The 12,500-nt window shown below is 46.4% G+C and overlaps 1 protein-coding gene and 2 long non-coding RNA genes across 9 annotated transcripts in view; 2 read left to right on the top strand and 1 right to left on the bottom strand.

Annotated features, from left to right (window-relative positions):
• diaph2 (diaphanous-related formin 2) overlaps nucleotides 1–12,500 on the bottom strand; it is a 642,359-nt gene that overhangs the window by 577,542 nt on the left and 52,317 nt on the right. The window lies entirely within an intron of this gene.
• On the top strand, nucleotides 1,706–3,680 carry LOC134439589 (uncharacterized). Its single transcript, XR_010032787.1, has 2 exons — nucleotides 1,706–2,074; nucleotides 2,156–3,680. It is a non-coding gene; the product is annotated as an uncharacterized LOC134439589 (long non-coding RNA).
• Nucleotides 10,760–12,500, top strand: part of LOC134439588 (uncharacterized) — a 1,773-nt gene continuing 32 nt past the window's right edge. The window contains exons 1-3 of one of the 2 annotated variants that reach the window (XR_010032786.1): nucleotides 10,760–10,926; nucleotides 11,007–11,104; nucleotides 11,233–12,500. The exon at nucleotides 11,233–12,500 is cut by the window's right edge and continues 32 nt beyond it. This is a non-coding gene — a long non-coding RNA (uncharacterized LOC134439588). Of the gene's footprint in view, nucleotides 10,927–11,006 lie in introns of both variants that reach the window. The other variant, XR_010032785.1, reaches the window with a different exon arrangement.

Here is a 12,500-nt window from a genome sequence, read left to right as displayed (position 1 = left end):
CTGCAATCACCATCAGGAAAGCCGACAACGCAGGGGGCGCAAAGGGGTTTGTTGACCCGGGCCAAGGAAGAGAGAGGGCCCAAAATTGGGTCATTACACTGGATGGGGGGGGGCTTTCAGATGACTTTGTCCTGGGCCCGGCAAAAGCGGTCAGCGGCCCTGATTACAATCATCATATCACCCTGTTGTCACATAATCATGGCCTCCACCACAATGAGATAAACAACGCCGTAAAACAATGCCAGCTTTGTAGGGGTCTTATTTTGTTACACGTCTTATGAGCCCCTAAGCCCCACCAAGCTCGCTCCTCCAGGCCACACAAGACTTGCTTCCAGAGTCATATACACTCCAGTGCTGTTGTGATGTGATGTGATGTGCTGTGTTGTATTCCGCTGTGTTGTGTTGTACTCCCCACTCAAGCTATATCGCCGATCACTGATCGTGACCCATGCTGCTTGCAAACAGCTCCCTCCTTTTTCGTGAGGGAGGGAGGGAGGGAGACTGAGAGGGACGCTGGGCCCCTGTGAAACAAATGGAATCAAATCAGTACAACATCATGCCAGGCTGTCATGCAGAGCAGAGCGGAGCAGAGTGGAGTGGGTGAGGGTGTGGGGGCCTTGACTGGTTGCTGCATTTGGGGGGAGGGGGGTTGAGCGACGGCAGCAAGCAAGCTCTACAATTACCACATTACTGTGCCCCCGTGCAATGAGGAGGCATCGGCCTCTGACTGCAGTGTGCATTTGTAAAGATTATTAGAGCCATTTGTGTGGAGGGGAGAAGGGGAAGGGGAGGGGAAGAGAGGAGAGGAGAGGAGAGGAGAGGAGAGGAGAGGAGAGGAGAGGAGAGGAGAGGAGAGGAGAGTGGAGGAGAGGAGAGGAGAGTGGAAGCCAGTGACAACAACAACATAAGTAACTGCTAGCATTTCTCACAAGAAAAAAAAAAAACACGGGGAAGAAACATGCCTCTATTTGCTTGTTTTTTTCCCCAGCCCTCCCTTTCGTTTTCTTTTTTTTTGTTTCGGTTTACAAATTGTGTTTTTACATCTCCAGACCGCCTAGATTAAAGCAGCGCTGTATTTATGGGGTGTGGAAGGGGGAAAAATGTGTTCAATATCTTTTTGGCGCTGTTCAATCAGCGTTCTATGCATGTCTCATGTCTGTGCGTGTGTGCGCGTGTGTGTGTGTGTGTGGGAAATGGAAAAAATCTAATTAAGTAATACCCTCTCAATGCCGCTGTCTCAAAGAAAAGAAAGAATGAAAACAATGGGCACAATTTCCAATGCGGAACGGTTGTAAAGTAAACAGATTAGATCGCAGATTATGATTATTTCCCTAAAAAGCCATTGCTCATCCTCCGGGTGCTACAATATTTAAATGCTAATATGTGTTAGTCTGCGATCCATTTCAAAGAAAAACTGCTTAAACGAGCAAAAATGGGGTTCTAGTTCATTTTCGGGCGGCATAATTTAGAAATCTTTCATTTGAAAGCGTGGCCATTTGCATGCTAGGGGATTGTGAAGACAATTTATAGCCCCCCCCCTTTCCAAATCACGGTCTATTAAATATATTAATGTCTTGGGGGGGGGGGGGGGGGGGGATCCTTGTGAAACCCGGAGTTCAAATCCGGAGTTCAAAAGACATGAACACACACACACACACACACACACACACACACACACACACACTCTAGTACACAATGTAAACAACACAGTTCACGACCTACACACCATCCACTCGCATCCACTACATACTACGCAAGATACACGAAACAGAGTGACCCCTGTTCTATCAGTATTCCCCAATGAAATATGACAACAGCTACACATACACGCAAGAATTACTACAGCCAATCAGATGTCACACGAGCCTAAGAACGCGAGCCGATGAATGAAACCGAGGCGCAAGGATTGTTTCAGTCTCTTTGACAACCATCATCTGAGCCAGCCACTTGCTGTATGAAACGTTACCATCATCGTTATAACCGTTAACATCATCAACATCTTTGAGCATCACCGGACAGTACATCAACAGACAGAACATCAACAAGAGCCACATGTTAGCTGACAGCCACGTCGGTAAGACAACTCTTATGTAAAAAACGAAAACACTGATATTTACCGCCACCTCCGGCACTGATGCACTGATTCTGCTAACAGGCTAACCCCTCGAGAACCACCAGAGGCAACTACTTTTCACCTTCGTCATAGTGTGCTCACCATCGTATCATCACACATCACCATCTTCAGGAGCGACGGTGAGGAATAACTGTGTTTTAACTCTTGTCCTCTCATCTCCTGCACTGTGTGAATGGATTAGCCACAGAAATGTCATCAATGCCCGACAAGAATAACGGTTGCCCCGAACGTTCATTTCTGCTAACAGGCTAACCCCCGAGAACTGCCAGGCACCATTCACCATTCACCGCTGTGTCTAAGTGTACTCACCGGATTCATCCCCTTGAGCACATCATTAGGAGCAACGGTGAGGAATAACATCTGTTTAGCCGTTTTGTGCCCTTGTCCCATCTCCTGCACTATATCAATGGTTAGCCACAGAAATGTTAGCAATGCCCCACGAGAATAACGGTTGTCCCGAACGTTCCCAATGCACTGGCCAGGCTAACGTTGTAAGCGTCACTGGTGAAAAAAGAATATGTTTATGCTTCACGATCTTTACAGACACTGGTTACAGATACTGATAACTGATATTACTGATACTGATAACTGATATTGCTGATACTGACTACTGATACTGATGACCATTAGTAGCCCATTACTGACACTGATGCTGATTACCATCAGTAGCCTTACACTAGTTACACTAGCCTTACAGTAGTTACTATTATTTACACACACTAGTTATTATTACTGATGGGTTCTACACAAAGAGAAGTTTATTACTATTTCTTTAATAGTGATTTAACTAAGATAAGAGGATAATTTCATTGTTGTTATGAATGTAATATTTCATTGCACTATGCAATTTATTGAAGCCTTTCACAGTATTTAATTTAAAGTAAATAGAGGGTAATTTTTAGTGCAGTTCTCTTACATGAATAGGCCTATTAGTGTAAGAGGATATTAAGCACGTCTCTGATAGTGATTCCTTCTAAGCTTTAGATTCTAATGTGTATTTTATGTTTTATGTTGTATGTATTTATTGTTGAGACATTTTGAATGTAGTTTTATTGGACCCATTGCTACCTGCGTTTTGGTAGACAGGCGTTACACATGAACGACTTGTTTTCATGCACTTGAATTTAATGATTAGAGAAGATTTAAGAAGATATGTGATTGTCATCCCAGTATGACTATTAGATAATGATAATATGATGCATCTTAGATTTATTGTACATTGTACTAATTGAAATGTATGTATGGATGAATGTGACCTATCAGGTCAGGTTTTTTGGACGGATAGGATTGAAAAGAAGACAACTGGGCCAGGACTTCACCTGGTCAAAGGACACTGATGGCGAGCCTTTCCCAGAGCGACCACGGATACCCTTAAGTACCCTACAAAGGAACTTTTCCCCCTTTTTCCACTTTTTACCATTTCTATTTTGTTTAAGGCCCCGGGACCATTGTTTATTTTAAGTGTGCACACTGTTTTATTTTATTTGGGTTTTTATACACTTCAAACATTTTGTAAACAATATACGAGTTTTCACTCAAAAAGGAATTTCTTGTCTGACTCATTATTGTTGCTTAACACTCGCTCCTCTCTCTTACTTAGATCTTCTGATCCAGGTCCTAGTATTATTGTTCATTATTTTAATTGTAAATCACTTTCTTAAAGGAAAGCCCGGTTACAAAAGTGGCGAGCCTGCTGCCAGGAGGAGCTAGTTGTTGAGTAACAATATTGAGCAGACATTACTAAGTAATTACTTATCACCAGTATGGATTTTATATTCGAAAGTTTAGTGTTAATATTCCAAATGCAGTATTAGTCAGTGGCATAACTCAGGTACCCGATCAAGATGAACAAGTCCTTGATTATCTTAAACAGTATGGTAAAATTGATAGAGTCCTTTTAGTTGAAGACCCACACTCAGAATTCTTCCAAAACCTGATCGTTGAGTATTCTAGCAGTTCAGCTATTGAAACGTTAGAGCCCCACTTACCCTACAGTTACACTACACAAGGTGAGTCCCCCGCTACCTATGTAGTAAAAACACTCAGTAGCGCGTACACCACCAAAGTTGGCTCAAATGTAACAAAGACGTACTTAACGGAGCTCAAGCAATTAGCCAAGGAGAGTGGCAAGGATTATGGCGAAGTTTTGAAAGAGATGATGTCCCAGATTGGAATGGATATAGATGCCATGCAACACGCGGCTGACGATTCCCCCTCTGTACACGTCGAGGCGACCGTGTCATCCCCACCTGTTCACAGAGAGCCACAGCACACCTCACTGTCTCATGTTGCACCAAGCGGCCATGGAGACGCTGACCATGTCCTCCTTGCCAATGCCAAGAGAACACCGTCCCTTTCCCTAAGCGACGTGAACCCCCCTGACATCCAAAAGGTTGTGGTCGAGCACATTGTTCGGAGGCAGGATCCTTTCCCTCACATGCAGTCCCAAGTGAGACTCCGCTCTTTCTCCGGCAAGATCCCCATACCCAACCATGAGACTGACTATGACACATGGCGCACACACATTGAGCTGCTACAGAATGATCCCAGTATGTCACCACTGCAAATATCACGAAAGATTCTAGAGAACTTACTCCCACCTGCTGTTGACGTCGTAAAAGGTCTACTGCCTGATTCACCCCTGCCGCCTACCTACAGCTGCTGGACTCAGCCTACGGCACGGTCGCAGACGGAGAAGAGCTGTTCGCCCAGTTCCTGAACACCCTACAAGACCCCGGTGAGAAGTCATCCTCTTACCTGCAACGACTCCAGCTAGCCTTAAATCGAGCCACGAAACAAGGGGGAGTTACACACAAAGAAGGTGACAAGCATCTCCTGAAGCAGTTCTGCCGAGGGTGTTGGGATAACAGTCTGATCAGCACGTTGCAGCTTGAGCAAAAGAAGAGCAAACCACCCCAGTTCTCTGAACTCCTGCTGATGATCCGCTCTGAGGAAGACAGACTGGAAGCCAAGTCAACGCGCATGAAGAGACACATCGGCATCACGAAGCAGAAAACTCAGGTCCACTTCCATGATGCATATGTTCGTGAACCAGAGGAGAGCAGTGCCGGTGCCATCAGTGTGATTGAGGATCTGCGAAAGCAAGTAGCAAGTTTGCAAAGCCAGCTCACTACATTCATGTCACAGAAAAAGACACAGGGAGCTAATCGCAAGGGATCTGCAGAAAAGCCTCAGAACAGACCACCAAAGCCAGGTAACACAGATACAGACATGGACAGACAGACCAGAACGAAAGAGACAACCAAGCCCCGGCCTTGGTATTGCTTTAACTGTGGTGAGGATGGACACATTGCTCCCTGCTGCACTGACCCTGCCAACCCCCGTCTTGTAGCCGAAAAGAAAAGGCAATTGATCGCGAGACAGCAGCAGTGGGAAACACGAAATGGTTCCAGTGTAGCTTTAAACGACTAACAGTTCCTGTTGTGGGACAGACAGGAGCTGAGGAGAGTCAATCACGTCCCTCCGACGCAAGCAACACACAAACAGACCATGGAACCAGAACACAAGACCAGAAAAATAAAGTTAGAGCAAACACTTCTACTACACAAACACATTCCACTACTACACAAAATGTCAAGAGAAGAGTAACAATTAACGAACACAGAACTGTAGATAACAGAAAACTGCCTAGAGGCTTAATTGGAAGCAAAAGCACAGCAAATGTCAACGTCAATGGAATTCAATGTAATGCACTGCTGGATACTGGATCGCAAGTTACAACTGTGTCTCAGTCCTTCTATGAGTCCCACCTTTCCGATTGTCAGCTACACCCAGTTAGCGACATGCTTGAAGTTGAGGGCGCCAACGGTCAGGCAGTCCCATACCTGGGCTACATTCAATTACATATACAGTTTCCCGAAGAATTCATTGCTTCACAACCCGAAGTACAGACTCTTGCCTTGATAGTGCCAGATACTCGCTCCAGTAGCAGCATGCCTGTACTGATTGGCACAAATACACTAGACCCTCTTTATGAGCAATTCTGTGATGGAAACAACGTGATAAGTAACATCTACTGTGGCTACCAACAAGTCTTGAGGACACTGCAGCTCAGACGGCACCAAAGCACAGAAGGTCAAGTCGGCATTGTGAAGTTAGGTCGTCACGAGTCAAGCATCATCCCTGCTGGACAGAAGGTGGTCTTGGAAGGCGTCGTCACTGGAAATGAAGCTAACAACGAGAGATGGGCAGTAGTGGAAGAACCCTCCACTTCGTCCTTGCCAGGTGGGATCTTCGTTGATAGCTGCATCATCTCCATCCCTGCACGGTTCCCGTACAAGGTGCCTGTAATCATAAGAAATGAAACCAACCATGACATTACCCTGCCCTCTAACTCTGTCATCGCCGAACTTGCCATCCCTCACGAGATCAGCCAGACCCACAACACCTGTAGCCCCAGTCAACTGTCATCACCTACAGTCTGTTCCAGTCTGCAACACTCTCCTCGAGATGAACAACGTGACAATCTGAGCTTCGACTTCGGAGATTCCCCACTCCCTGCAGAATGGAGGAACCGAATCACCAAGACACTCAACACTTACTCAGACGTTTTTTCTCAACATGACCTCGATTTTGGCCACGCAACCAAGGTCAAACATCGAATCAAGTTGAAGGATGACACACCGTTTAAGCAACGGACCCCGGCCCATCCATCCCAACGACTATCATGCCGTGAGACGACATCTTCAAGATCTCCTTGAAGCTGGAATCATCCGAGAGTCTGAGTCTCCATATGCTTCACCTATCGTCGTTGTGAGAAAGAAGAATGGCGAGGTACGTCTATGTGTTGATTACCGCAAACTCAATCTGCAAACCATCAAAGACGCATATGCACTACCAAACCTTGAAGAGTCGTTCTCTGCCTTAAGTGGGTCACAATGGTTCTCCGTGATGGATCTGAAGTCCGGATATTACCAAATTGAGATGCATGAAGATGACAAGCCAAAAACAGCTTTTGCCTGTCCCCTCGGATTCTGGGAATGGAATCGTATGCCACAAGGAATCACCAATGCTCCAAGCACATTCCAGCGCTTAATGGAGAAGTGCATGGGCGACATCCACCTGCGTGAAGTGCTGGTATTCCTTGATGACATCATTGTCTTCTCCCAAACCCTGGAGGAACACGAAGCTCGTCTGGCTAAAGTCCTGGATCGCCTGAGGGAAAACGGTCTCAAGTTATCCCCGGAGAAGTGCCGCTTCTTTCAGACATCTGTTCGCTACTTGGGGCACATTGTCTCACGGACGGGCGTGGAAACAGATCCCCAGAAGATCGAAGCACTGAAGACTTGGCCGAGACCCCGTACCCTGAAGGAGCTCCGTTCGTTTCTCGGGTTCTCTGGTTACTATCGGAGGTTTGTGAAGGACTACTCCGGCATTGTGAAGCCTCTCCACAACTTGACCTCTGGCTACCCACCTTACCACCAGAAGTCGAAGGCGAAGCAGACAGACACGAGAACAAAGACAGTCCAGTATCACAACCCCAAAGAGCCTTTTGGAAGCCGCTGGACATCAGATTGCCAGAAAGCCTTTGAAGACATCATCCAAAGCCTCACTACAGCCCCTGTTCTAGCATTCGCCGACCCCCAGAAACCCTACATACTCCACACCGATGCCAGCACCACCGGGCTCGGTGCTGTACTGTACCAAGAGCAAGACAACCAGCTCAGAGTCATAGGGTATGCGAGTAGAGGTCTATCACAGAGTGAGAGTCGCTACCCAGCACACAAACTGGAGTTCCTCGCACTCAAGTGGTCGGTGACGGAGAAGTTCAGCGACTATCTCTATGGCAACAACTTCACCGTGGTGACGGATAGCAATCCGCTGACTTACATCCTCACATCAGCCAAACTCGATGCGACGAGCTACAGGTGGCTGGCTGCACTGTCTACATTCTCCTTCAAGCTCTCCTACCGCCCAGGGAAACTGAACGGAGATGCAGACGGACTATCACGCAGGGAACACGAGAAGCGAGCAGACGATCCAAGGTCACAGAAAGAGAAGGAGCGCATCCAGCAGTTCACTCAAGACCATCTTACCGATCCAGAGAATCCAGATGAGGTGGACCATTCAGTCGTGAAGGCCATCTGTGAGCGACAACTTGCCTTCAGTGCCAGCCCGGATGATGAGAGAGAAGGAGACCATGTTGCCTTAGTGGAGACCCTTGCGACATCATTCTGCGCTATTCCCGAGTGCTATGAACAAGAAGAACAGTTCGGAGGCCTCCCAGCCATCCCGCATCTTTCAGAAGCACAGATAGCAGAAAAGCAAAGGGCTGACCAGTGCATAAAACATGTCATTCACCAGATCGAAAATGGGGAAACGCCACCACCCACTCTGCGCACCCAACTCCCTGATCTTCCACTCTACCTCCGTGAACTCCATCGTCTTGAGTTCCACAACAACATCCTGTACCGCCGCCGCCAAGTGGGATCCCAGAGGGCGTACCAGCTTGTCCTCCCAGCTGAGTTCCGAAGTCCAGTGCTCACCAGTCTGCACGACGACATGGGCCACATGGGAGTCGACCGAACCCTAGACCTCGTGAGGACCCGCTTCTACTGGCCGAAGATGGCATCAGATGTGGAAGAGAAGGTGAAGAAGTGTGGCAGGTGTGTGAGGAGGAAGGCTCGACCAGAAAAGGCTGCACCATTAGTGAACATTCAAGTCACCAGACCCCTGGAGTTAGTTTGCATGGACTTCCTCTCCATCGAACCGGACCAGAGTAACACCAAGGACGTGCTGGTTATCACCGACTTCTTTACCAAGTATGCAGTGGCCATCCCAACACGAAACCAGACAGCCAAGACTGTAGCAAAGTGCCTCTGGGAGAATTTCATTATTCATTATGGCTTCCCCGAAAAGTTGCACAGTGATCAAGGCCCCGACTTTGAGTCCAACACCATAAAAGAGCTTTGTCGGGTGGCCGGTATCCGCAAAACTAGAACAACTCCATACCACCCTAGAGGTAACCCAGTAGAACGGTTCAACCGCACCCTGCTCAACATGCTTGGGACTCTAGAGGATAAAGACAAGTACCGTTGGAGCGACCATGTAAGACCCTTGGTCCATGCTTATAACTGCACCCGGAACGAGGTCACAGGTTTCACCCCGTACGAGCTCATGTTCGGGCGTCACCCCCGTTTACCTGTTGACCTTGCTTTCAAGCTGCCAGTGCCAGAGGGCCAACACTCCTCTCATTCAGAGTATGTCAAAACCCTCAAGTCCCGTCTGAAAGAGAGCTATGAAGTTGCAAAGGAAAAGTCAGCGAAGATAGCACTAAAGAACAAGACAAGATATGACCGGCATGTCACCGCCTCAGATCTAGAGCCTGGAGATAGGGTACTGGTCAGAAACGTCCGCATACGAGGAAAGCACAAGATTGCTGACAAATGGGAATCCACGGTCCATGTTGTCGTTACAAGAGCAGGCACTCTCCCAGTATACACCATTAAACCAGAAACTGAAGATGGTCCAAAGAGGACACTACATAGAGACTTGCTGCTTCCGTGCGGATACCTACCTGTCGAAGAGGACACTCAGCCTGTGCAGAAGTCGGTGCCGCGCAGACCAAGAACACGTGCCAACCCTGTAGCAGAGGCAGAGAGCTCCTCGGATGACGACGACTACTCACTCATCCCTGTCTGGTTGAGTTCCCCTGTCCCTGAGATCACAGAGAGTCCAGTGCACCCAGATCTTCCCATGGCCAATGTCCAAGAGCCCCAAGACCCTTGTCCTGTAAATCATAACTTACCTGAACTTGACACCCAATCTAAGGTACCTGATCTGAACTTACCTGACATGTCCGAAAGTATTCCAGATAGTCCTTTGATGATCGAGTCTACCTCTCACCAGAGTGATCCTGAACACTTACGTACCGATACAGACATACTCACTGATAAAGACCTACCCACCGATAAAGACATACCTACCGATAAAGACGACAACCCCACAGATAGAGACATTCCAATAGAGCAAGAACATGAGGAGAATGAAAGTCTACAAGTAGTGGAACCTGAGGAACAACATGATGAAACGACTGAAACCACAAGTATTCACGAAAACACAAACCCTGATGAACCCCTCAGGAGATCTGAGCGCAATCGTCAACCCCCACAACGGCTTGACTATGCAGAATTAGGAAATCCTTTGGCCAAGGCAATGAGATCCTTCTTTCAAGGCTTGTCCATAGCTTGGTCCGAAGTGATCAATGAAGTACCTGTACAATCCACTACCCCATCCCCAGTGATTGCTGTGTGAAGATGTCCACCTTGCACAGGGACGTGCAAAGGTTCAGGAGGGGAGGATGAAACCCGGAGTTCAAATCCGGAGTTCAAAAGACATGAACACACACACACACACACACACACACACACACACACACTCTAGTACACAGTGTAAACAACACAGTTCACGACCTACACACCATCCACTCGCATCCACTACATACTACGCAAGATACACGAAACAGAGTGACCCCTGTTCTATCAGTATTCCCCAATGAAATATGACAACAGCTACACATACACGCAAGAATTACTACAGCCAATCAGATGTCACGCAAGACCTAAGAACGCGAGCCGATGAATGTAACCGAGCCGCAAGGATTGTTTCAGTCTCTTTGACAACCATCATCTGAGCCAGCCACTTGCTGTATGAAACGTTACCATCATCGTTATAACCGTTAACATCATCAACATCTTTGAGCATCACCGGACAGTACATCAACAACAGACAGAACATCAACAAGAGCCACATAGTAGCTGACAGCCACGTCGGTAAGACAACTCTTATGTGACAAACGAAACACTGATATTTACCGCCACCTCCGGCACTGATGCACTGATTCTGCTAACAGGCTAACCCCTCGAGAACCACCAGAGGCAACTACTTTTCACCTTCGTCATAGTGTGCTCACCATCGTATCATCACACATCACCATCTTCAGGAGCGACGGTGAGGAATAACTGTGTTTTAACTCTTGTCCTCTCATCTCCTGCACTGTGTGAATGGATTAGCCACAGAAATGTCATCAATGCCCGACAAGAATAACGGTTGCCCCGAACGTTCATTTCTGCTAACAGGCTAACCCCCGAGAACTGCCAGGCACCATTCACCATTCACCGCTGTGTCTAAGTGTACTCACCGGATTCATCCCCTTGAGCACATCATTAGGAGCAACGGTGAGGAATAACATCTGTTTAGCCGTTTTGTGCCCTTGTCCCATCTCCTGCACTATATCAATGGTTAGCCACAGAAATGTTAGCAATGCCCCACGAGAATAACGGTTGTCCCGAACGTTCCCAATGCACTGGCCAGGCTAACGTTGTAAGCGTCACTGGTGAAAAAAGAATATGTTTATGCTTCACGATCTTTACAGACACTGGTTACAGATACTGATAACTGATATTACTGATACTGATAACTGATATTGCTGATACTGACTACTGATACTGATGACCATTAGTAGCCCATTACTGACACTGATGCTGATTACCATCAGTAGCCTTACACTAGTTACACTAGCCTTACAGTAGTTACTATTATTTACACACACTAGTTATTATTACTGATGGGTTCTACACAAAGAGAAGTTTATTACTATTTCTTTAATAGTGATTTAACTAAGATAAGAGGATAATTTCATTGTTGTTATGAATGTAATATTTCATTGCACTATGCAATTTATTGAAGCCTTTCACAGTATTTAATTTAAAGTAAATAGAGGGTAATTTTTAGTGCAGTTCTCTTACATGAATAGGCCTATTAGTGTAAGAGGATATTAAGCACGTCTCTGATAGTGATTCCTTCTAAGCTTTAGATTCTAATGTGTATTTTATGTTTTATGTTGTATGTATTTATTGTTGAGACATTTTGAATGTAGTTTTATTGGACCCATTGCTACCTGCGTTTTGGTAGACAGGCGTTACACATGAACGACTTGTTTTCATGCACTTGAATTTAATGATTAGAGAAGATTTAAGAAGATATGTGATTGTCATCCCAGTATGACTATTAGATAATGATAATATGATGCATCTTAGATTTATTGTACATTGTACTAATTGAAATGTATGTATGGATGAATGTGACCTATCAGGTCAGGTTTTTTGGACGGATAGGATTGAAAAGAAGACAACTGGGCCAGGACTTCACCTGGTCAAAGGACACTGATGGCGAGCCTTTCCCAGAGCGACCACGGATACCCTTAAGTACCCTACAAAGGAACTTTCCCCCCCTTTTTCCACTTTTTACCATTTCTATTTTGTTTAAGGCCCCGGGACCATTGTTTATTTTAAGTGTGCACACTGTTTTATTTTATTTGGGTTTTTATACACTTCAAACATTTTGT

The sequence above is a fragment of the Engraulis encrasicolus genome, chromosome 23 (genome assembly GCF_034702125.1).
Source record: "Engraulis encrasicolus isolate BLACKSEA-1 chromosome 23, IST_EnEncr_1.0, whole genome shotgun sequence".
Taxonomy (NCBI): domain Eukaryota; kingdom Metazoa; phylum Chordata; class Actinopteri; order Clupeiformes; family Engraulidae; genus Engraulis; species Engraulis encrasicolus.
This window is presented reverse-complemented; position numbering and strand designations above follow the sequence as displayed.